We start from the raw sequence: 25,642 nt of genomic DNA, 5'->3' as shown, positions 1-25,642 counted from the left end.
CTGTGGCGGGGGTGGGCAGGAGACGGCTGGCTGGGGCTCACGGGGTGTGTGTGTGTGTGTGTGTGTGTGTGTGTGTGTGTGTGTGTTCCCGAGAACTAGACCGCGCAGGGCTCAGGACGGTGCCTCTGGCGGATCCACTGTGAGTTCCGCCAACAGGAGGGTCAGCCTGTCCCGATGGGCAGCTCTGGGCCCCACCTCCCCCTCCACACGCGCCCAGGCCCCCTTGTGACCACCTCGTTTCAGAGCCTTGGGGGGGTCTACCCCCTCGCCCACAGCTGCCCCCCTGGGGAGACGGCTGGGGGCAGCTCTGCACGCATGCGCCCTGGCTTCCGGCCCGGCATCCCAGGGTCCCCGAGCACCCCTGGGAGTGGGGCACACCTTAAAGACACAACACAACACAACACATCACACCACAACAAAACCGCGAGAAAGCCACCTGCTGGGCTGGCCTCTAAGCCGCTTTGCCTGAGTGAGTTCTGCTGGGTGGGGGGGGGGGGGCACTCTCCTCGGACCTGGGAGGTTTGGCACCTGCCCCTCCCCCACCAGCCAGCAGCCCCGCCCGGGGAGTTGAAGATCCGGAAAGGTCCCAAGAGGAAGAGAAGGGAAAGGGGGAGGTGAGCTCAGGGAAATGCAAATCAGAACAGTGCGATATCATCTCACACCAGCGCTGGAGGCGGCTCCTTTCAGTGTCTGGAGTCAGCCGGGCTGGGGGTGGGGGTGAGAGACGAGCCCCCAGTCCCTGCGAACCCCCAGTCCTCTGCGGAGGGAACATCTCTGCTTCAGCCTCTACAACAGGGCGATCCCCCCCATAGAAACAGGGTCTCAACAGGCCTCCCCCACCCCACCCAGCGACCCCCCTCTTGGCATCTGTCTCCAAAACCAAAACCATCAACTCCGAAGGGCTGATGCGGGCCTGTGTCCATCGCCGCGTGCGCAGGATGACCGCTGAGACCCGGAACCACCCAACGGCCAGCTGCAGATGGACGGGGCAGGAAGCTTGGGCTCGCCACACACGCTGGGACCCCGCCGGGAGCCAACGCCGCCACTGCACGAGGGAAGGCCTGGAACCGTCTCATCTGGGGACCTCAAGGCCCCCAGGGGGCAGCACCCAGGGCCAGGCGGCACAGCTGAGCCTGGGGGCGGGGAGGGGGCTCTGGGCGGGAGGTGGGCACATCGGGGGTGACGTGAGAATCACCTCAGACACAGGCAACCATCACTGGCAAGGCTGCCAGCTGGAGGACGGCATTTCCCAACAGCAAGCAGGAGGCCAGAGGGGAAGGCGGCAAGTGGGTGGGGAGTGACCGGCAAGGCCGGCCCATGACTCAGGAGCAGGGCCCCCGTCTGTGAAGGCGCCCCCGTCTCAGCCCAGACGGCAGCGTGTGTGGGGACCAGGCCACTGGGTGGGCGGCTGCCCAGCCCCTTGGGACACCGGGGCTCTGAGGCACAGTCCCCCGGGGCAGGCGGCCAGACTTCCCTCAGGAGGGGGTTCCCAGGGTGCTGCACCCACCTGAGCAGACAGGCTGCCACGGCCACCGAACCCAGAGATGGGGCTGGACAGGTGTGGGGGCGCCCGGCATCTGCCTCCCCTCACCCCTCCCGGCCCTCTAGGGACCAGGGTTTCTGCAACCAAGGGGCTAATGAGGGGACCCCCACCCTCCAGGGAGACTGGAGGGACCCTTCTCCTGCCCCGAGCAAGCACCGAGGTGACACTGAAGCGATGAGGGCAGGCCCTGAGCCCCATCGCCGGCACCACGGCTCCCTGAAAGCCACAAAGTCAGACACTCGTGCGTATGTGCGCGCGCGCACACACACACACACACACACACAAACACACACACGCGGTTCATTCTGATTTCCCAGGCACCAGCTGGGCCACGTCGGGGAGACCCCACCCCGCTTGTCGTATCTCGGGGGGGGCTCTCCGCACATTCCTGCCCACCAGGGCTCCTGTGTCCGGAGCGTGGAAAGCCCAGGAGTCCACTGCTGGCCGTTTCTCTCTGGGCAGGGGCGGCCAGGTGTGGACCCCCCTCCCCTCACAAGACCCCTGCTCCCGAGGACCTCCCAGGGCCCCTTCCCACCTGTGTCTTTCCTGCTCCTCTGTCTGGCGTCCGGGCACACACTGAGCCCCCCTGGAATGCTCCGGTGATAAGTGATAACGGGCACCCGGGCACCCGGGTGATTAACTTCCCTGAGCCCCACCCCTCCTGGCCTCAGGGGCATGTGGCCAGCCCTGCATCAGCCCCGGGGCTGTTGACCGGGCAAAGTCCAGGGCTGCGGGAAGGGGCTGGGGTGGGGGTGGCAGGCGTGGGGTCCTCCCCCCCCCCCCACTCAGCACCGTTCAGGTCTGAGGGGCAGGAACGGAGACAGAGGTGGGGGGGTCCCACTTGCGCCTTGGGGACCCCGAGCTGAAGCGTGGGGCGTCGGCAGCTGAGCACGCGTGTTTGGGGGCCTGAATAGAAACCACAGGGAAGGGGAGAGACCCTGGCCGGAGGGAGGGCGGCGCGGAGGGGGCAGGGATGCCGCCCCCCCCCCCCCCCAGCACCCGCACGGCTACCCCAGGGTGCTCCCAGAGGGGCCGTCAAGGTGGCGCCCCCTCTTCCGGGAATCCCCGTTTCTCCGTGTTGGGGCGCATCTTCTCTCAGAAACCACTGACCGGCCACGGAGGTGAGTTTGTGTGGGGGCTGCAGGGGGGAGGTGGGAGGGTCACGGCACAGGCAGGAGGGTTCTGGAGGGTTCTGAAGTTGTGTCCGGCAGGGGGAGCTCTGCGGGGTGTGCGGCTGGTAGTGGGGGGAGGGAGGGAGAGGGGGGACGGACAAAGGTGGAATCTCCCCGCCCCACCCCTCCTTTCATCTCTGGCCCAAGTATGTGAACTATTTCTCCTGGCGCCCACTGGCTTCTGGCGTCCCCTGACAGCTGGGGGCCAGCTGGGGTCTGGGGGCCACTTCTGGCTGCTGACCCCAGGAGGCAGCGGCCAGTGGAGGGAGTTCTGTGGGACGGGGGTGGGGGGAAGAGGGGGTCCTGCAGCCGGCCTAAGAACGGGGGCTGGGCCCCCCGCGGTGGGCTCAGAGGGTCCCGAGAGGCTCATTCGTGAGGCAGCGGGTGGCTGTCCCCCCCACCGCCACATGGCCCCTACCTGGGGCACGACCTGTCCTTGGCCAGTGCGGCCTGGGGCGGGCACACCCCCGCTTCACGTGCCTGCTGGGTGCCAGGTGCGGCAGGTGTGGGGGGGGAGGTGGCGGGGGACCCATGGTGGCTGCGTTCCCACCCGGCCCACGCCTCAGGCTCTCGACAAACTGTTTCAGGGGAGAACAGCAGCCCTGAGCCCCGGGTCAGAACCGGCCCCTGCGTGGGCCCTGCATGTGGCGAGGGACGGGGGTGGCAGGTGTGTGTCCCCGGGACACTCCCCAAGGGCCCCGGGAGCTCGGGCCTCTGTGCCCACGGCACTCAGGACCACTCGGTGCCCTGCCCTGGATGGGCCCCACTGTGGGGTCCCCTGCGGTGGGTGGGGCCGACCCTGGAATGCGAGGAATGTGGGTGCTCTGTGGCACCAGGCGGGAGACCCAGGCGGGAGACAGGGAGCAGACCGAACCCCCACAACCCCCACACACCCTCCTCCGCCCAGGGAGGCCGGGAATGGAGGGAGGGAGGGAGGGAGGGAGGGAAGGAGGGAGGGAGGGAAGGAGGGAGGGAGGGTGACTGCACACCAGTAGGTCGGCGTCTCAACCCGTGTGTGGTCAGCATCTTAAATCCGTGTTTGTGGTCACACGTGTGTGTGTGTGTGTGTGTGTGTGTGTGTGTGTGTGTGTGGGGTCACGTGTCGGGCCCGCGTGTGGCCGGGTGGTCCCTGGCTGTCTTCTTCCCCTTCTTGAGCGAGGGTCTCAGCTGTGCAGCTCTTTCCCTTTGGGCCCAAGTGCCCCCACCCCCACCAGTGTGCCACTAGCCCCTCCCCAGGACCCTCCCCCCAGCCTGCCTGTCCACAGGCCCCGGGACCCCTCGAAACACCCTCTCCTTCCCCCAAAGTCCCGGGACCCCGCGTCCCCTCTCCACGGACGACTCCGCTCGGGGACTCGGGCTCCGGTCAGCCCATGGTTCCTGTACGCGCGCGCACACACACACACACACACACACACACACACAGACACACACACACACGCGCGCGCGCGCGCGGCTGCGTGGCCCAGGATAGCGTGGATCCCACCCGCAGCCTCGCCGGAGGGGACACAGGTGACGGGGCTACTGCCGCCCCAGCACGGGGGAGTCTCCAGGGGGCCCCTGCAGGCCGCTGCCAAGGGCCACTCAGCTCCTTCCTCACTGGCGCCCTTTGTTGGCAGGTAAGAATCGCTCCTTTGTGGGAGGCGACGCCTCAGGGCCCGGGACAGCCGCTGCCCGGCTGGTTTCCTGGTTTCGGGGACGTCTCCACAGGTGGCGGTGAGGGGCAGTGGCACGTGGCAGGCTGGGGGGCTGGGCGGGGCCAGGCTGAGAGGGGGTGCCGAGTAGGAGGGAGAAGTCTCCAGTCCCTGGGAAGGCCACACCCGCTGTCCCGGAAACTTCAGGAAGCTTCTGGAAGTGGCTCGGCATGGGCCTGGGTGGTGTCCCAGGCCCAGCCTCTGCGTCCCGGTGCTAACAGGCTCAGGCTTACCGACAGTGGCCACCAGCTGCCGACCTCGGAGGCGCCCCGGCTGCGGGGCCAAGCAGAGCCGGCAGAGGCTGCAGAGAAGGGCAGCGTGACTCAGTGTCCCCGCTTCCCTGAGGCTCCCCCGGCCGCGCTGCAGGGGGCCCAGCACCTCCATCTCACCCCTCAGCTTTCCTGCCCCTCTGGGTCCCTCTGAGCACCCTCACCAGTCTGCACAGGGTCCGGTCAAGGGTGCTTTAGAGGTTCCTGCTCTGGGGTCCGGATGTGTCACGTCCCCCACAGGGGCAGTGAGATGCCCCCCGCCTCTGCCAGCTGGTCACTCAAGAAGTGGCCTGGATCCACAGTGCCGACGACAAAGATGCAGTGACCTTCACCCAGACCGGGGGTCCTCACACCCATCCCAAGCTGGGCCCAGGCCGGCCAGGCGCCACGCTGGACTTTACAGGAATAGGGGCGCCCCTGTGGTGGGTGCTGGCCTCTCCTGGGTGACTGTAGTGGGCCAGGGCCTGCCCCCACCTGGAGGTCCACCAGGGTCTGTCATCATCCCGGCAACACTGGGTGGGTTCCTCTGGGGGCAGGAGGAATCGCACCCCAGCCAAGTTGAACGCCAAAGGGCTCCGGGCACCCGGGAAGCCCGGTGGACCCCACGCCCCTGGACACCGGAGCCCGGAAGCAGGAGGAATGTGGGCCCGTGGCTCCCGACTCCCGCGGCTCGGCCTCGAGAGGCCAGCGCTCAGGCTCGCCTGCCGGTCACTCAGCTTCACAGGCTCACCGCCCCGAACCCCAACTGGCTCCGAGATCAGGCCACCCTTGAGATCACACATGGTTGCCCCTGGTGATCATGTCCCCCCCCTCGCCCCTCGAGATCAGTCCCTTCCCAATCATGACCCCAACCCCTGCGATCATGGCCACCCTGGGGTCACAGCCACCCCAGATCACGGCAACCCCTGGATCATGGCCACCCCCTGATCAAGGCCATCCTGGGATCACAACCACCCCCCAATAATGGTCACCCCCAGATCACGGCCACCCTGGGATCACGGTCACCCCCTGATCACGGCCACGCCTAGATCATGGCCATCCTCACCCCCGGGCATGACCAGCCAGGCCAGACCCCTGTGGTCAGCATGAGGTGAAGGCTGGCCAGCGGCCCTCCAGGTCGGCATATACCGTGCAGAGCAAAGCAGCCCCAGGGAGTCACACGGGCACCGAAGGGCCCCACCTGGGAGCTGTGACTGGTGGGCGGCACGGAGGCCCCCAGAGACTCTGAGCACACAGGCACCAACAGAGACACGTACACAGGCCCTCATCACAGAGACCCTGAGCACACGGGTACACGCACAGGTGTGCGCACACGTCCCCATCACTGTGGCTCCCCTGCTGTGCCCGCCATGTCCCCTCCTGCTGTGGGGCCCACCCCTGCCCAGAGCAGCCCCTCAGCCCGTCTCAGACTCTGCTTTGGGGGAGTCACCCGGACTGCACTGGCAGCCTTGGGAGGACCCACTGAGCTGAAGGCTGCAGGGTTGGGGATGGGGGCGTGGGGGGTTGCCAGGGCAGAACCCGCGGCTTCCCGGGATGAGCGAGGCCTGGAGAAAGGCCCAGAAACGACTTGTTTCCACTCCTCCGACACGTTCAGCCTCTGCTAAATCCGGGCCCGGGAAAGGGCACCCCGACGGCCATGACACTTGTTCCTTAAAAATAGCCCATCCCCTGGCGCCGAGCCAGCGGCGCGACCTGACGCTGTCTGCAGCCTGGGGTCCTGGTGCCAGGGCTGGGCTCCGGCTCCCAGGGCGACAGAGCTCTGTGCTGGGTGTTCCACCCCCCCCCCCCAGCCGCAGGGCCTGTGTCCCTCTCCTGCCCCCGGGCCTTGCTGCGGGCCCTCCATCCCCCAGGGCTGTGTCCCCCCCAACACACACTGTGCATCCCGAATTGCTGCCAACCTGGGGCCTGACCGTGAGCTCCTCTGGGGCACCCAGAGACCCCCAAGGACCCGGCCCTGCTCTGCCCCCACTGGCGACCCCCGCCCCGGCTGGCCTCCTCCTCTGCCGTCCGGCTTTGGCAGGGGACAGTGACGGCAGATGCAGCCGATCACGGCAACTCACAGCCACACGGCCTCCCTGGGGGCCTCTGGGGGCCACTGCTGATGTCGTCCAAGCAGCCCTGCTGAGGGGACACAGAAGCAGGGTCCCAGCTGGGCTTCCGGCTGCAGGGGGGCGGGAGGAGGGGGGCACGGCTCCTCTCTGAGGGACCCCACGGCACCCTCCAGACCCACCGTCCAGGCAGGCACGGGACGGGCCAGCAGCTCCTTGGCTCCCTAAGGGGACCCACGGGGCCAGGCCCCACTCAGACCTCACCCCACTCACCGTGCTCCCTCCTCTCCCTGCCTTTCAGGTCCCGCCCCCAAAGTGCAGAGGCCCCGGGGACACCCACCGCCCCAGGAAAGGGAGGACGTGGGACAGGGAGCTCACCGTGCCAGGCTCCGGAGGGGGCAGGACCGTGCAGAGGAGTCCAGGGCTGCACCCCTGAGCTGAAGGGGCCCCAGGGCCACCCAGGCAGTGACCACATGTGCCCCCAGCCCCGTCAGGCAAGAGACGGGACCAGGGTCCAGGCCCATCCGACCCCCCAGGGCCACTCACACCCTGTGGCCGAGAGGTGAATGACCTGGTCACAGCCGCAGGTGCGGCGGGAAGTCCCAGCCTCAGGCACGGGGGATGGGGGGGCCCTGAGGGGGGACGGATCAGGGTGTGTTTGCGTCCTTGACACACACCCATGTGCCCTATGGGGGGGCCAGAGCTCCCCGACAAGGCTCGCTGTGGACACGGGTGGGCCCAGCCTGGCGCCCAGACCCCACACCCCCAGCCCCCGAGTTCCAGAAGAATCCTTGTGCAAACAAACACAAGCCCAGCTCGGCCTGAATGGCAGGAAACCGGCCGAGTCTAATTTTAACTCTCTCCAGGAATGCGCGGGCTCTCCCGCCCGGGACCCGGCGGGCAACCGCCGTACCCCGGATTCCTTCCATGGGGTCACCGGGGGCGGGACCACCCCAGAGCACCCCCCTCCAAAAAGGGGGGTCTGATGGCACAGGACCCCCACGCCCGGGACGGCTCCGGCGGGTTGAGAACACACCCGGTCGGGGGCTGTGGCCTTGCGGGCAGGGGCGCGCAGCCAGGAACGAGCGTCGATTTATTTCGGTTTCTCCTGGCACCTGGGCCACCCCCAGTGGCCGCGCTCCCAGGCTATGCACACACTTCTCGGGGTCACGGCCCCAGCTGTGCTGGGGGGCTCGAACCTTGTACCATCCCCCCTCTGCCCCTCCCACACCGGCCCAATTCCTTTTTTTTCCTTTTTTCAAAGAAAATCCCAAGTATGCCTATAATTTGGTCACGGCCAAAAAACGGGCAGCAACCACAATCAGGGGTTCCTGTGTGAAGGCACCGCGGGGCAACAGGGGGGGGGGTGGCAGGACAGGACAGGAGTGACTGCTGCTCTGTGCCAGGCCCCCAGGAAGCCCCCCCTCCCGTCTGTCTGGGACGCAGGCAGACCCACAGACAAGAGCTGCCTGCGGGTGGGGCCCCCCCACTGGCCCCAGGAAAGAAGAACCGGAGCCACTGGCAGATGGGCATGGGGTGTGTGCCACTATACGGGGGGTAGCACCGAGGGGACTCCTGGGAGGCCCGCCCCTCCCCCCACATTCCCCCCGGGTTGCTCAGAGCGAGCTCCAACGCCAGAGAACAGGCCTGGCTGGCCGCTGCCCTCGGGAGGGGTTGGCACCAGGTCCCGGGGGACTGAGGGGTCCCTTGGAACCGTATCAGGGGCCCACGTGCACGGTCCCATTTCCACACAGACAGGGTCTGCAGGGTATATGACCAGTGCAGGCGGGTCTTGGGACCCCAGGATGCTCGGGCGCCCCAAGGGCCGGCTGGGGCCTTTGCGCTGAGCCGCAGTAGGTGAGGCGACCGGACGCAGGTGTGGGGGTCCCCAAAGCGCTGAGGCCGCGTCCACTGGACAAAACACAGAGAGGGAGGGACAGAGCCCAGGAAGGCCAAGCTGGGGCCCTTCCATTCATTCCTCGGTCGGGGACAAGAGCGGGCTGTCCCCAAAGCCACTCGTCACCCGCACCCGGGCAGGGGCTAGGTGCCCTCGGGCTTGACCCCAAGGCCACGGGCCTCCCTCTGTGGACAAACACCAGCTCCCACCTGGCAAACCCCGGTGCGTGTCTCAACCCAACCGTGGGCGTTCCTCCCGGACAGGCAGACGGACTCGGACGCTCAGAGCTGCCCTTCTCTGCCCAGCCTCCCAGGCCTGTGGGCAGGGGGCGGCTCTGCAGAAGCCCGAGGCCACAGGTGCGAGTGTGGACTCTGTCCCTCTGGGCAACACATGTACCAGACGTGCTACTGCGCTGGGAGGCGCCCAGCCCACATCCTGTTCGGCTTCTCATTCACTCCTGCCAGTTGGGCCCAACACCAGCGCTTTCTCGGAGGCTTGAGGTGAGCTGGGGCCCGAGGCGAGGAGAGTTCTGGGCCCGGGAGTTGCGAGGCCGGGGAGGGGTGGAGGAGGGCAGGAGGGGAGGGACGAGGGGCAGGGTGGGAGCCGGGACCCTGAGCACGGGGCAGAGGCAGGAACCGGCTGGGGAGGGTCTGGAGACACACCCAGTCTGGACCAGTCTAGACGTGGCCGGGGAGGGCGGGGGCTTCAGCGGGCAGGAGCCCGCCCCCTCCCACAGGACCCCAAAGACACTGGCCACCCCCAAGACGCTTTATTCTGTGGTGGTGGGGGTGTCACCTCACATGTCTTTTATTGGGTCTTTGTTGTTTTGGGCAGGTGACATGCTCAGGGCTTGCTCCTGGCTCTGTGCTCGGGGCTCACTCCCGGCTCTGTGCTCGGAGCTCACTCCTGGCTCTGTGCTCGGAGCTCACTCCTGGCTCTGTGCTTGGGGCTGACTCCCAGCTCTGTGCTCAGGGCTGACTCCTGACGGGGCTCAGGGACAGAACCCGGGTTGGCCACGTGCAAGGCCAGTGTCCTCCCCGCGGTGCTCTCCCTCTGGCTCTCACGTGTGACTCTGGTGCGAGGGACACTCGAAGCCACAACAGGGAAAGCCAGGATGTGGCCAGGCCAGTGCATAAAGCAGAGAAAGAGTGGGGTCACCCAGGGCCAGGAAGAGGGGCTGCGAGCACCCCGTCCTCCTCACCCCTGGACTTGTGCCGGGGACACAGGGCTGCTCAGGTAGCAGCCGGGCAGGAGGGGGCCCACACAGCACTGGGGTAACCAAGGCACACCTAGAGCACTCACAACACACTGGGAGTACTCACAACACCTGGAAGCACTCTCCCAGCACACCTGGAGCACTCCCGGCACACCTGGAGCACTCCCGGCACACCTGGGAGCACTCCCGGCACACCTGGGAGCACTCTCCCAGCACACCTGGAGCACTCACAACAGACCAGGAACACTCCCAACACCTGGGAGAACTCTCCCGGCAAAGCTGGAGCACTCCCGGCACACCTGGGAGCACTCTCGGCACACCTGGAGCACTCACAACACACCTGGGAGCACTTTCCCAGCACACCTGGAGCACTCCCGGCACACCTACAGCCCTCTGGCCACCTGGGCCCCTCACGACATGCTGGGAGCAGAGGAGCACGCTCTGCAGACGGGAGCACAGGCCAGTCACCTGCACTTCCACCAAGTGGGAGGCATCAGGAAAGCAGGAACACGAACCCCCCAGGCCGGGCAGGCAGACACCCGCCAGCAAGCCCTGCACACCTCCAGGAGGACAGCGTTTAGTGACCCCGAGTTCCGGTGGGGCAGCGCCCGGAGCCTCATGGGACCCTGGTGCTGGACTTCACCAGCAAACACATGCTGCCCCCCTCCCCTCCCCTCCTCTTCCTATCTCACCTCTCCCCTCCCCTCCTTCCTTCTTCCCGCCCTCCTTTCCTCTCCCCTGCCCCCGCTGGACACTGAAATGCCCTTTACTAAGTTCAGGTAAAGGACGGTGGGGGAGGGGCGGGCAGCAGGTCAACACCCCACGCTGGGGCTTGATCTCCACCCGCAAACTACCAACTCCCCACACCCTGTGGCCCCTCAGCCCAGCTGCGACACCCCCTGCCCCGCCCCCGAGGCCCCAGGGCCCTCCACACCAGCGCCTCGGGCAGGTAACAGACCAGCTCGACACCTGCTGGTCTGCGGTGCCCGGGTCTGGGTCCCTGGGGCCTGCAGGACACCGGATACCTCCAGATGAGGGTGGTGTGGGCAGCGTCGCCCAGGGCTCTTGGTCCTTTTGACCTTGAACCAGGGTGGACAGCTGGCCGTCCCTGGCCAGGTGCATCTCAGCCCTCCCCCCCCCCCAAGCTGTGGGATTAGTGGGGTCGATGCGGATCACACGGAAATCCGACCAAGCCTGCAACTCCCAGGAGTCCCCCTGGCCTGGACGGTTGGGCACATTCGAGAAAGGTCAGGTCGCTCAGTGACCCGGAAGGTTGCTCTGGGACCCCCGGCATGGGTTTGGGGGGGATCTCCTCTGCACCTTGCACCCTGCACCCCTTTCCTCCTGCACAGAAACGGCATTTCACTCTGCATGACCTGGTTTCCGGGGGGAATGTTCTGGAAGCCCCTTCCCAGGACTCCCTGCACCATGAGATCCTCACTCCCCGGTACCCGCAGGGCTGCGCTGAACTGTTACCTCCTTGGGCACTTTGACACCTGCTTGCCGGGGGCCCGCCTGGAGCAGAGGTCCCGGGATTGTCCCCCGGGGAAGGCGGACCTGGCCAGGACCCCCCAGATGACCAAAGGGCACAGGTGTGATCTGGGGCCCCGCCCCGTGCTGACCGACAGGGCAGGTATGCACCTTCCTGCCTTCCCGGGTATCCACCAGGGCACCAGAGGAGCGTGAGGACTCAGGCACTGGGTGCCAAGCCGGGGGGCAGCCTGGTCCCTCTGGGGGCCCCACATAGGGCCCCCCAGGAACTCGGTGCCCAGAGCCAGAGAGGTGATACGCAACACTGTCCCCGTGAAGGCCCGGTCCCGAGAGCCGCCGGCAGGACAGCCGGTGCCCCGGCCTGTCCCCACTGATGGGCACGGCCCCCAAATCCCTCTGGGCCGAGGGCTGTGGGGAACCACATGGGTGTGGGTGGCGGTGCCCCCAGCCCACAGCTGCAAGCCCCTTCTGCGCACACCTGGCCACAGAACTCTGGGGTGACCGGCCGACGCTCCTGTCCCGCACAGCACGGACAATGGGCGCGTGCAGGGGTTGGGCTCGGCCGTCCCGAGCAGGGGACAGCGTGGCTGGGCAGTGGGCACCTGTCTGGCCTGAGTGAAGCCCGGGGTTCGAGTCCCAACACCGCTGCAGGGAGCACCCAGCCAGGAGTGGCTCCTCCACAGGGCTGGGCCTGGCCCGAGCCCTCCCCGCCCCCACCGCCTTCAGGGCGGGGACCCCCACCACACCCTTGCTCTGTGCAGCAACACTCCAGAAGCCCCACTGTGCTCGGGGGTCCGGGTGGGGGGCACCCAATGCCAGCCCGCTCTGAGGTGCTGAGGCTGAGTCCGGAAAACTGTTCCTGGGTAGCCACAGGCACAGCCCCGAGGGCCCAAGTTTCTCCTGAGCACCTCGGCCAGGGCACCCCTTGGCCCCAAAAGAGCCAGGGAGGGCGGCTTGAGGCACAGACCCCCTTCCCAGTAGTGTTCCAGGACCCCCTGGGAGGCAGCTTTGACCCCAGTTTGGGATGTCCGCAGGCTCTACACATGCCCTTCAGTGCCTGGAAAGGTGAGACCAGGGTCCGAGCCACTGAGGCCAGGGCTTGTCTGCACAACCTCCTCAGGGCCGTCCTGAGAACACAAGTCCAGCCTCAGTGGGCTCAGGTGGTCACAAACCAAGCCCACGATTTTGGCAGCACTTTAGAAATTCCACGATACACATGGGGCTGGAAAGGGAGCACCCGCAGGAGGGGCGAAATGATAAAAAGAAACGGGGGCCGGAAAGAAAGCACAGTGGGTAGTGCTCAGGCAGGTCTGGCATGCTGCAGACGTGGGTCCTCTCCCTGGTACCCCCGGCATCTTCCAAGCATCACCTGGAGCGACCCTTAGTGCAGAGCCAGGAGCACTCCCTGGGCACCCCTGGGTGTGGCCCCCAAACAGAGAGATAGACAGAAAAACAGAGACAGAGACAAAGAGAGACAGAGAGACAAGAGAGTTAGTGAGCGAGAGCGAGCGAGACTCCCGCGTGGCTGGCGCCAGGATAAGCCCCTCACATTCAAACCCGACTGGCCGGGCTGGGACCCAGCAGAAGGATCCCCGTGGCACCAGTGCAGGCGGCTGGGGGAGGGGGGGGACCAAGACCCCGATGGAGCCCCAGGACAACGCCCAGGAGGCGGCCCCTTGTGGGGTCTGGCCGAGAAGCCCCAACACCGGCGGGGCCTGAGGGCAGTGCTGAGAGGCGGTAGGGCAGGGCCTCGGGGCCAGGACGCGTGAGATGGCGTCAGTCCTGCTCGAGGCTGTTTCACTGGGGTGGAAAGTGGCCCCCGACCGTGCTGAGCCAGAACAGAGGGGCCCCAAGTGCAAACCCTCAACCCGACAGGTCCGGTGAGACTTCCTGCACGTGCCCACACGGCATCACAGCTGAGGAGTCAGCGTCCAAGCGCTGACGCCGGGCTGGGGCTGGGGAGATCTCGGCGGGCCACGCACACACTCCGGGACCCCCCTCCCAGCCAAACACACCTCGCAGCCTCTGTGCACTGAGCGGGAAGTCGCCCTGATCACGCCAGGGAGGCCCTGTCTGTCTGTCTGTCTGTCTCTCTCTCTCTCTTTTTTAAATTTTATTGAATCACTGGGAGGTAGTTACAAGCTTTCTAGTTTGTGTTACAGTCACACAATGATCCAACCCCCATCCCTCCACCAGTGCACGTTCCCCACCCCCAATATCCCCGGTATCCCCCCCCCTTTCCCACCCTCCCCCTGCCTCCATGGCAGAAAATATTCCCCATAATCTCTCTCTACTTTGGGGCATTACGGTTTGCAAAAAAAACACAGAGAGGCCATCATGTTGGGTCCTTTATGGACTTTCTGCACACATCTCCCGCCCTGACCACTCCCTCCAGCCATCTTTTTCTCAGTGACCCCTTCTCTATTCCAGCTGCCCTCTCCCCTTTGCTCATCAGGCATTCCAGCTATCGAGCAATCTTCCTGTCCCGCGTATCTGCTATCCTTAGGTGTCAGCCAGGAAGGCCCCGGCTTTCTTTTTTTTGGGGGGAGGGGTTTACACCCGCAATGCACAAAGGTTCCTCCTGGCTCTGCACTCAGGAATTACTCTTGGCGGTGCTCAGGGGGCCATATGGATGCTGGGGATCGAACCCGGGTCGGCCGCTTGCAAGGCAAATGCCCTCCCCGCTGTGCTATCGCTCCAGCCCCGGCCCCGTCTTTCTTTAAGAAGCCAGATGACCCGAAACTTGAACTTCTTCAACTCGAAAAATACATGGGCCAGGACGGGATGGACCCGTCACCGCGGAGGCGTGCGCAGGGCACCCAAGCCTGGCCTGCACACGCGGGTCACACCCAGAAAGTCACTCCCCTTCCCGGTCCCATGGGGACAGAGTCCTGCCCAGAACCCTTCCTGGACACGCCATCTGGGATTTCTGCAGGAAGGGAACAGGCTGCTCAGGTGGGCCTGGTGACACCAATCCCCCAGGCTCCCTGCACCTCGGGCCACCTGCATGCGCGGTGCTCAGGCTCCCCGCAGCCTCCCAAGGGACCTGCTCCCGGTCCCCACACACACCTGCTCCTCCTGGAGCCCGGCCGGGAGCAGCCCCCACCCCTGGGTCCCCCCAGTCCGGCCCTCGGACCACTCTGCAGAGTATCCCCTGTGCTCTGCTTCTAGAAACGTCCCCGCCGCCACGCTCACAGGACCCCAGCTCGACCCTGGGTTATCGACGTCGGCCCCCCTTCCCCCGCTCTCCCAGACTCTCATGCCCAGCGGCCCTGGGTGCTGCTGGAGACCGGCACCCCCAGACCCACACCCGGGTGGCAGCCCCCCCACTGTTTCATAACCACCGTCAAAGCCCGTGACAAACAGGGGGCAGGACCGGCCCGAGACCCTGGGACCTTCACTGTTCTCCTCCTGGGCGGTCCCGGGGAGCCCCCCCCACCAGCACACGCCTCTCCCACCCCCGGCCCTCTGCTCTGACAGTCTGGATCAGCCACCAGCCAGCGGCCACCTCCTCCTGCATCCTGACCCCGCCGGCCACCTAGGCCGGAAGAACTTGGGGAATGATGGACACAGTCCTTGGGGTGGCAGAGGGCTGAATCCCCCCTGGCCCTGTCCTCTCCTGCCCCCACAGGCCTGGAGCACAGGGTCCAGCCCCAGATCTACACATACACACACACACACACACACACACACACACACACGCAGGGTCCAGCCCCAGACACCTCCCTAGTACCTAAACACACACACACACACACACACACACACACACACACACACACACACACACACAGGGTCCGGCCCCAGACACCTCCCCAGCACCCACACCCACACAAACACACACAGGGTCCAGTCCCAGACAATTCCCCAGTACCGAGACACACACACACACACACACACACACACACACACACACACACACACTTTCCCCCAGCAACGCCCTCCCCCAGCCCTCGCAGGCAATGGAGAGTCTCTTTTCAAACCGCCCCTGAGAATCTGGTCCAGCGCGGTAAGGCACCGGGTTTTAATTGTCCGTCTTTTATTCAAAGCTCTGGGGCGATTGTAAAGATGTAAAGAGGATTCCAGGATTCCGAAAGGAGCCGGGAGAGGGCGGAGGTGCTTGTGGCCGGCTGGGGGCGCGGGGCCACAGGGTCAGGCCCGGCTGGCACCCACCCTGCCCCCAAGCAGGACTGAGAGGAAACCCGAGGGAAGGAGGGAGGGTAAGGTGAACCGGTGAACCGGCGGTGAGACCTGGCACAGCCCCTGGGCGCGCAAGTCCCTGGTGCCGCCGCCGGGGCCCGGGGTGGAGGGGCCGTGGCGTGCCAGCCAGGCCGTCGGGACTTCTGGTTTTGCTTCGAGTGGGCGGGCGGCCACCCAGGAGCCCGGAGCGGGAACCCGGGAGCCAGAGCCCGGCCTCCGCCCGCTAACCCGGCGGGAGGCGTCCACATTCCAAGGCGGGGGCGGGGCGTCAGGAGGGACCTGGAAGCCGAGTCCCTTTATGGGACGTTTCCTGCCGGGGCGGCCGGGCCGGCTGCAGCCCCGGGAGATAAGCTCCGAGCAGATAAGGATGAGCTCATTAGTGCCGGCTGCTCCGGCCTCCACTCAACTCATCAGCTACAACTTTTTCTTCACCTGCTCCCCGGCCCCCTCTGGGGGCCACACCCGGCGGTGCCCGGGACTCACGCCTTCCTGGGCTCTGCGCTCAGGGCGGCTCCCGGCCGGGCTCAGGGGCCCTGTGCGGTGCGGGGACGGGACCCAGCTGGCTGGCGCTGCCCCCTCGCACCTAGCACAAGCCCCCTCCCCCCCCACGCCTCCCCACCTCCCAGTCTCAACTCTTCCTGCTCCTCCCCAAAAAAGAAGTTTTCCCCTGCAGGCAGGTGGTGCTAGGCAGAGGTGGAAACCTAGCATCCATCCAGCCCTAGTGCTCCCAGAGGCCCCGCAGGCTGGGGTGGGGGTGGGGGGCTGTCTCCAAACTTGAGCCCCCTCACACTCTGCATAGAGCTGGAGGCCACGAGGGAGGAGTCACCTGAACTGCAGCTTCCAGGGACACGGGGCAGAAGGGAAGGAGTCTGAGGGGTCCCATGAGATTTGAGGGTCCGTGTGCAGGGAGAGATCACAGACCCTCAGCACGGATCCCTGCCTGTGACCCCTGAACTAGCGTCACCCTGACTGAAACTCCTCCCGACACCCCCAAACTCCTTCACTGGGGGAGGGGCGCCTTCCTGCTGGGCTCCCACAGCTGGGCACGGACCCCTCCCCTGGGGAGACCCCTCCTGGGCATGGACCCCTCCCCAGGCATAGTTCCTCCCCTCTCTCCCTCCCTGCACAGACACCGACCCTGGGAGAGACCCCTCCTGGGCACAAAGCCCTCCCCGGCAGTCCCTCCCCTGGAGAGCACCCTTGCACCTGCACCCGCACCCACTCTTTCTGGGCACAGAGCCCTTTTCTGGCACAGACCCCTCTGGGGCGGCCGGGAGCAGCCAAGATCCTGAGCATGTGGCCGGTGGCTCCGTGGGTCCTTGGCCACCATGGTGACCCTTGGGGATAAGATGGGAAGGGGAGATCCCTGTCCCAGAGGCTGACCCCGTGGTGGCCCTGCTGGCCAGGGCCTCTCTGGGAAGGCTCCTGGCTGCCAATGCCTGGGGGACAGGCATCCTGGCCAGGGCGGGGGTCTGGGGAGATCCCACCCCCTCCCCCTCCCTCAGCAGATCCAGACTCTTACCCTCAGGAAAAAAAAAAGCAACTTGGCACAACTCAGGGAGGGGTTGGGAGCAGCCAAAGGAAGGCACGTGGCAGGCAGTGGCCTGGAGGCACAGTGGGGAGCCCGGGTGGGTCCCCACTCACTCCTCCCGCCGATGCCCTGTGGGGTCACAAGCCCCTCAAAGGACCTGAAGGCTTCAAGCCCCCTCCTCAAAAAGGGGGGCCCCTGTGCCGCAGACTGAAGGGGCAGGGGCGGCCTCCCTAAAAGGTGCCCAGGCCGGTCAGCATTCAGCTCGGCCCCATCTCGGCATCAGACCAGAAACCAGCATTTGAATGAGAACAAAGTCTTGGCAAACTGCAGCAGGCCAGGGGCCGGAGAACCAGAGCAGGAGGGAAGCCCCCGCCGCCCCCTCGGGCCCTCGCCAGGAAAGGGCAGAGCCCGCCCGGTCCGGCCTCAGCTCCCTAACTCCGTCCGCTGTCCGGCTGACTTTGGGGGTCCTTCCGCATCTCCCCCGCAAGCCCGGGCTGTGATCAGCTGCCGGGCTGTGATCAGCTGCCAGGCGGGGGCAGATCAAAGTGAGGGTGGGGGGGGGGAAGCTATCAAGGGACAGGGGAGCGGGAACTGTGAGGAAAAGGGTCTCCTGATGAGGTACATCCCCTGGGGCGGGAGTCCTGAGTGCTGGGGGGGGGGTGGGCAGGAGGAGGGAGGCGGAGGGAGTGGGCTTCAGACCCCTGACATTCCTCCCAGTCTCTGTCCCAGAACCAAGGATGGCCACCTTGACACCAGGGCCGGGCTACCCGCAGGCCAGTTACTGGGACTGACTTCCTCCCCTCTCCCCCCACACGGGGGGGGGGGGGGGGCAGCGCGGGCACCCCCAAACTCACAGGGCCTGGGCTGCGTCAGAGGCACAGAGCCAGGGATCAGGGAGGATTTGGAGGTTACTGCACACTTTCCCAAGTCTGCACGTGGAGACTCAGCCGCAGAGCACTCGGCCCAGGGTGTGATTCCCCCATACCAGAAAAAGGGGAGAAGAGAAGAAAGGGGGAAAAAAAAACCCCAGGACAGAGCATTCCTGGAGCCTGTTTCCTGATCAGAAGGCGCCTGCGGGCAGCCACGTGGAGAGCACAAATCAGGGGAACCCCTAAAGTACAGCCGCTGTCCATCCCTTCCCGGGGAGCCCAAACGCGGTGCAAACCACCCATTAATTTTTACAGCGGCCGGGGATGCAGACCGGGCACTGGGAATCATTACCTCCGCTTTTTACGAGGCCAAGATCCAAAAACCACAAGGCAGGGGCCAGCGGCCAGGCCTGGCCAAGACGGCCAGGTGCCTCCCTCCCAGGCCCGAGGCCGCCCCCTGGGGAGGGGAGTCACAGCGGGGACCCCCCCTCCCTTAGGTGCCAGGAACAACGCATGTCGCTCACAGAGGTGCAGGAGGGTGCTGGGACGGGGGCGGCCGGCTGGGCTGGCTCTGGCCATACCTTAGAGGTGAACCCGGCCAGCTGTGGCCCCCAAAATGTAAACACCCGGGGCGGGCGGGGGGCCCCTGGGGTCAGGGCTGGCTTGGGCCCGGCTGAGGCTGTTCCTTTGTTCCCACCTTCCCAGCCGCGGCGCACACTGCAGGGGGGGCGTCCAGGGCAAAAGTTGGGCGAACTTCGTCCGCGACCCGGCGCCTGTCCGCTGCGCCAACGCCGAGCCCGAGCCGCGCCGCGCGCCGCGCGCCCCGCGCCCCGCGCCGGAGGCCCCGCGCGCAGCCCCGGGCGCGCCCCGCGGGCCGGGCCCGGGACCCCCGTCTCCGGGGAGCCCCCCGCGCCGCGCCGCCACCAGCCGGGCTCTCGGGGAAACGGAGCCCACCGACGCACACGGAACAAAGGCAGGATCTCCCAAGAAGTTGAAATATGCACCGTCACCAACAAGTTTAAGCCGCCGCGAGCGCCGGGCGCGCTGCCCGCAGCCGGAGCCGGCGGCCGAGACCCCGCGGGGCCCGGGCAGGAGGCGCCCGCCCGGCCCCGGAGCCCCCCGACTCCGCCTCCCCCGGCCGCCGTCGCCCCGGAGCCCCCCGACTCCGCCTCCCGCGGGCGGCACCGCGCCCCGCGCCCCCGTCCCTGGCCGGCACCGCGCCCCGGAGCCCCCAACTCGCCTTCCCCGGCCGGCGTCGCCCCGGAGCCCCCCAACTCCGCCTCACCTGGCCGGCGCCGCGCCCCGGAGCCCCCCAACTCCGCCTCACCTGGTGGGCGCCGCGCCCCGCGCCCCCTTACCTGGCCGGCCGCGCGCCCCGCGCCCCCGTACCTGGCCGGCCCCGCGCCCCGCGCTCCCCGACTCCCCGAGCGCCCCCTGACCCGGCCGGCAGCGGCCCGCGCCCCCGGCCCCCCAGCGCCCCCTCGCTGGCCGGCCCCCGCCCCCCGCCCCCCGCGCGCCCCCTTACCTGGCCGGCATCGCCCCGCGCTCCCGCGGCAGCGGCGCGCACAGGGGCCCGGAGCGGCGGCGCCCGGAGCAGCGCGCGGCCCCCGCCTCGGCCGGCGGCGGGCGGAGGGTGGTCCCCGCGCGGGGGCGGGGCGGGGCGGCGGGGCGGGGCCGGGCCGCGGGCGGGGGCGCGCGGGGAGGGGCGGCGGGAGCGCGCGGGCGGCCGGGCCGCCGGGGTCTCGGGCCGCGGGCGGGGCGCGGGGGCGGAGCCGGGGGGGGAGAAAAAAGCGGGACGGGGAGGGGGCGGGGCCGAGCGGCGGCCGGAGGCGGGGCGGAAGGGGCGGGGCCTGCCCGGCGCCCAGGGCCTATCCGTGGCCTCGCGGGGGCAGGGGGCGGGGCCGGCGCGGGGACGAGGGGCGCGGGGGCGGGGCTTAGAGGAGCGGGGGCGGGGTCTCCGCGGGGCCGCCCAGTAGGGAGTTGCGGACGAGCGGGGGCGGGGCCTGCGAGCGCGCAGGGGGCGGGGCCGAGCGTTGTCAAGGGGAGGCGGCCTCCGGGGGCGGGGCCGGCGCGCGCGGGCTGCGGCGCCCCCGGGGATCCCGCCCCCGAGCCTCCTCCGGGTCCGGGCCGCCGGCCGCGCTGCAGCGCCCCGAGCGTGGCTTCCGGTCCCGAGCGGCTCCGGACGCGGTCGTTCCCGCCTCCGCCCTCGCCTTTCCCGCTGGCCCCTTCCCTCGCGGGGGCCCGGGGAGGCGGTTCGGATGCGCCCGGCCCGGGAAGCCCCTGGGGACCCCTTTGTGTAGCCCGGGGCGTGCCGGGGGAGCGCGCCTGGGCTGCACGGAGCCAGCAGCTCCCGGTTGGGGTGCGCCGGGCAGGGACGGGCCGGCTCGGTGGACACTGCAGAAAGTTACCGGGAAGGAGCCAGAACTTCCCGCCGGGCGGGCGCGGCGCCCGCGGCTGCGGAGTCGGGGGCCTCCACCCGCCCCGCTGGGTCCCCGCGCCCGCAGCGCGGAGGAAGTGACCAGAAATGACCACGGCGCCCGCTTGCTCTCCGCGGACCCGCCTCCTAAGCCTCGTAATCCTACGCCTGGCAGCTCTCGTTAGCGCATTTCACGGGGAGAAGAAACGGAAACTTGCAAGCCTCCTGCTCCCCTGGCACCGGAAAGTGGTAGAACCAGAGTTAGGCAGCCGGCCAGTGCAGAGACGCAGCCCTAAAGGACCTGCTGGGTACTGACCAGGAGCCCCCTGCCCAATGGGTGATCCCCCCCTTGCAAGACTGGGGAACCCTACCATTCAAAAGGCTAGATGCAGCGCGGGTAGAAACCACAATTGTCTCGGGGGAAACAACTTCACATTTGCTGTAGTAGTTACAGAGTTACCCACTCCCTGAGTCACTGATTGTTACCTAGCCAGACAAATGTTACTCTTTTTTTTGGGGGGGGCACCCTTGGTGATGCTCAAGGGAAACTCCTGTTTCTGTACTCGGGGACCACTCCCAGCAGGGTTGAGAGACCCTAGCTGGTGCTGGGAACTGAAATGGGGTCCACCACATGAAAGACTAATGCCTAACCCACCTGCTCTCTCTAGCCCAGATGGGACTCTTCCTCCCATTTATTTTCTAGGTGACCTTAGAGAGCGTCTGTTCTGCACCATTGTCACCAACCGACCATGTGTTTGTCTAATAAAAGCTTCCTAAGCTGGTTCCCTAACCCTCCGTTTGAAGCCCATGACGAATTGTCAGGGGACAGGAAGTCAAAGATCTAGGACTCAGAAGGAAGCAGAGACTGGCTCTCTGGTTCCGGGATCACCTGTGTGCAGAACATTGTGTTCCTGGGAAGGGATTAGTCCCGATGGGCTGCAAAGGAGACAGGTTCCACGGTTAGAGTCAGACCCGAGCCTCAGAGACAAGCTCGGAATGCTGAGTGCCTGTGGACTGGGGACATTCTCGTGGACTGGGGGCATGCTCGGAGCACTGACAGAGACAGCCTCCAGGGCTCATGTGCCCTGGGCTCTCTGTGACTCAGTTTCTTAAATGAGCATGCTCCTTAAAGCAGCAAGTAGACCTGGCCCAGAGCAGCCTTCTTAAGTCCTCGCGACTCTTATTACCGTGCTCCCAAATGACTAGCGCCCGTAAGTGGATTTCTTTCCGAATGCCCATAAAACTTCTGCAGGGCCAGAGGGATGGTACAATTGGGAAGGCACTTGACTTTGCACAGCTAACCAGCTCTGATGCCCAGGACCACATAGGACCCCCCCCCCCCCCCAAAGCACTGCCAGGAGTGATCCGGTACCCAGAGCCAGGACAAAGCCCTGAGTACAGCAGGGCGTGGTCCAAACCTGAAAAAAAAAAAAAAGAAGAAGAAAACAAAGAGGACAAGCCAGCAGGCAGAGGAGCCAAGGAAGGGAAAGCCTTTTCCCCCGGGATCCCACAAAGGGCACAAAACATGGAAAGTTCCCTAGTCTCCAGCTGCACTTGGCACCACAAGAAGGCTGCGATCCAGACAGGGAAGGCAGGGGCCAGTGAGCATCAGAAGCAGAGAGTTGCTCTGAGTCACTCAGACCACAGAGCTGGCCGGCGTGGACCCTGCGTGAAGGATATGTTCCCTGTGACTCAGGGAGCCACAGGCTGTCCATCCTGCACCCCGTCCTGGGCTTGCTGTCGCCACAAGCCTGTCTCCCGGGACAGGAGTTTACGGAGCCAGGAGGCTCAGAGCAGGGGGTCCCCCAAAGCCAGGTATATGTCCCTTCGTTCTCACCCCGAGAACCAGGAGGCTAACCAAACGGTGTGCAGAGCGTTTGATCAACCTGTACTGGGAGGCAGAAGCCAACTCACAAGGCTGTTCCTGTGGCATTCATTCTCACGGGGCCACTTAGGAGCCCCAGACCTTCCAAAGACAAAAAAAAAAAAAAGAAAAAGAAAACAACAACGAGAAATTAATAACTGGAGTCCTTCAGAACTCAGATACTGACTCTGGGGAGAGCAGCTGTCTCCTCCATGGCTTGTTTTTCAATGCAGAGGATGGGAGAAGGGTGGAAAATGACCGGTGGGCATCAGACCCCCCAATTCCATATCTGCTGCCAAGAGTCCCGGGTGCCTCGCGTGTTCTTAGGGATTTTCCCAGAAACCACCCGGCGTCTTCATGGGAGAGCGTGCACGTGCGTGACATCTCTGTGTGGGCTGCAGGAGTGTGTTTTCACATCATCTGGGTTGTTACAGAGCAGAAATTCAAATGGGTTCGTGTTCAGCCTCTGCGTGGCTCCGTGGAGGATCTGCCTCTGCCGGGGAGCCCGTTTGGCAGCAGAGACCCTCGAGGAGGGAGCTCTGGAATGCGAGGCGAGAGGAGGGGAGCGGGAATAGTTTCGGGCTTAGGTAATGTGCCCGTGGGGAAGGGAAGAGGGCTGGGGCTGATTAGCTCATCTTTGGGGAGGGGGTGATATGATATCATAGGAGCTATCTAGAAAATTCCATCGTGGCCAGCCAGTGCGAGGAGGTGAAAAGTGCTGTTAGGTGAGGGGGAAGTTTCGGTGGGTTTAGCTCAAGCACCTCTGTTTTGGGGGAATTGTGGTTTTCTTTCCAAGTATGCAGCTGCGTGTGCAAATACATACCTCCCTCCCCTGGTTCCTTCCTTCCTTCCTTCCTTCCTTCCTTCCTTCCTTCCTTCCTCCCTCCCTCCCTCCCTCCCTTCCTTCCTTCTTTCTGTTCTCCCTCTCTCCCTCTCCTTCTTCTTCCCTCTCTCCTTCCCTCCCTTCCTTCCTCTTTCCTTCCTTCCTTCCTTTCCCTCCATGCCTAGAATCGGTTCCAGGACCTGACAGTTGCATGGCAGGTCCTGTTCTGTCCCTCTGACCCCGACCCCAGCCCAGGTTCTTTCTCAAGTGGCTGCACTACTTTCAGGATTACGTGGGATCATTCAGGGCCACTGTCCCCACAACGGCAGCGCTGGGCACACAGTTGTACATGATTTTTTTGGGGGGGGGGAAAATCACACCCCGTGATGCTCAGGGGTTATTCCTGGTTCTGCACTCAGGAATTACTCCTGGCAGTGCTCGGGGGACCATATGGGATGATGGGGATCGAACCCAGGTCGGCCGCATGCAAGGCAAACGCCCTCCCCGCTGTGCTATCACTCCGCCCCCAGTTGTACATGATTTATCTATGGAGATGTTGTCATTATACTCTGACCACAAGTGCGCCCACAGAAACCCCGAGAGAACAGTCTTAGTTCTTCCATCAGCTGTACATCGGCACATCTTTTTTTTCAAGCCCCAGTAGTTATCAAGGGTTTACCACATGAACCCAGGGGTCCCCTGATGGCCACGTGGTCCAGGAAAGCGACCTTTGATCCTTTGAGCTCCTAGAAGTGATTCCGGAGCACAGGGCTATGAGTAAACCTTGAGCACCCAACAACCCCTCCCCCCAAACAGAACTTTCTTCTCCAGACATTTCTAGATCCAAAGCCAGCAGGTGTGGAAACGGAGTCCCATTTAGCCCAGAAAATCTCTGGGTCCAGCATAGTTTTGGGGTAAACAGGAAGCAGAAAGAGAAGGGGAGAATGCGCAGGAGAGAGCCCTTGGGCCCCACATGCCCTGAGAGCTTGCAGAGAGAGAATCAGGGCCGGTTCATGCCCCGCTCCCCACGCAGCAGCTCACCCACTTCACACATACACACACACACACACAGACACGCACGCACACATACAGATACACGCACACGTGTGTGCACACACAGATACACAGACACACACATGCACATGCACACACAGACGCATATGTAGACACACACAGACACACACATATGCAGACACATGCATACATGCATACACACAAATACACATGCATACACACAAACACACGGACACATATGCAGACACACACAAACACACAGACACATATGCAGACACACACAGACACACACATACACAGACACACACGCATACACGCATACACACAGATGCACACAAACACACATGCATACACACAGAGCACACACACAGACAGATGCAGACACACACATACATACAGACACACAAACACATATGCAGATACACATGCATGCACACACAGAGATGCACAGACACACACAGATACACAGACATGCACACAGACACAGACACACACATATACACACATGCACATGCAAATACATGCAGATACAGACACACGCAGACACCCATACATGTATACACACAGACACACACACGAACATGCTCACACAGACATACACACATACACACAGACACACACACAGACACACACACAGACACATGCACACGCAGACACACATACACAGCTCCCAGGCAGCTGCTTTACTGAGAATTCAGCAAGAAGTCTGGGGTTCGTCGGGAGCTGCTGGGTGATGTCGGCTGTCGTGGAAAGGCTCCTCTTAAAACGTGCCCCCCAAAACAGTGTGACCCCGAGCATGCCTCCTGAGGCCCGTCCTTCAATAATTCACACAGACACTGGGGGACAGCAGGGTGGGGGAGGGCCACGTGCCCGTCTATCCTGCACACCTAAGAATCAGCTGAGAGCCGTACTGAGGCTTCCAGGAAACTTCTGGAAATACTCTCAATAAATATTCATGTCCTTGCTCATTTCCTTTGAATATTCACTTATTCATTCAAAAGCAAATGTATGCTGCAAGCCTGCGCTGCCAAACTAGGCAGGAAGATCAGAACAGTTGAGGTTTTTCTAAGAAGCACAGGCCACGCGCCATGAGTGAGAACAAGTCGTCCCGCCTCAGAGAGAAGCCAGAGGGTCAGCCTGGACCCAGTGTCCGGCAACCCCAGGCAGATCGTGGCCAGGCCAAGAAGGTGTCAGATGATTTGGACTTAGAAGCAGGAAGTTGGGGCACTGGCCGGGCGGAACCTGCAAATACCCGGCAGGCTGAGGTCTGGGCAGAGCAGGCAGTGCCCATGCCCGGGTCTGGAGCCCTGCCCATCAACTTCGCAGTAAACTCCCTGAGAAGGTCAGACACACCCCTACACACACACACACACACACACACACACACACACCCCGCACCCCCAACTGTCCTGCCTGAGGCAGGTGTCCCCAGCCTGGGGCCAGCTGCAAGGCAGCAGGGTCAGCCTGCCCCACCACCTAACGGCCCCCCCGCACACAGCAGGACCTCCAGAAATGCTTCCCAAATGCCCAGGCATTGCCAACGAGAGGGCTCCTTGTCCCGAGCGGGAGGGGACACATCAAGGTTCACACGTGGCCACACA

General features: G+C 64.9%; 2 protein-coding genes across 7 annotated transcripts in view; both read right to left on the bottom strand.

Moving 5' to 3' along the window:
* Positions 1 to 19,439, bottom strand: part of AGAP1 (ArfGAP with GTPase domain, ankyrin repeat and PH domain 1) — a 502,434-nt gene extending 482,995 nt beyond the window's left edge. For 4 of the 5 annotated variants that reach the window (XM_056122103.1, XM_056122124.1, XM_056122116.1 and 1 more), the window contains exon 1: positions 19,434 to 19,439. The gene's annotated coding sequence lies outside the window, so the exon portion shown is untranslated. Of the gene's footprint in view, positions 1 to 18,738; positions 18,752 to 19,433 lie in introns of those variants that run through there. The other variant, XM_056122109.1, reaches the window with a different exon arrangement.
* The window catches only part of SH3BP4 (SH3 domain binding protein 4), a 32,949-nt gene extending 13,408 nt beyond the window's left edge, over positions 1 to 19,541 (bottom strand). The window contains exon 1 of one of the 2 annotated variants that reach the window (XM_056122084.1): positions 19,450 to 19,541. The gene's annotated coding sequence lies outside the window, so the exon portion shown is untranslated. Of the gene's footprint in view, positions 1 to 2,078; positions 2,144 to 19,449 lie in introns of those variants that run through there. The other variant, XM_056122090.1, reaches the window with a different exon arrangement.
* Between the last annotated feature and the right edge of the window lie 6,101 nt (positions 19,542 to 25,642).

Source organism: Sorex fumeus, unplaced genomic scaffold (assembly GCF_029834395.1).
Source record: "Sorex fumeus unplaced genomic scaffold, SorFum_2.1 ptg000005l, whole genome shotgun sequence".
NCBI classification, from domain to species: Eukaryota; Metazoa; Chordata; class Mammalia; order Eulipotyphla; family Soricidae; genus Sorex; species Sorex fumeus.
Note: the sequence above shows the minus strand (reverse complement) of the source record. Positions and strands in the feature narration are given on the sequence as shown.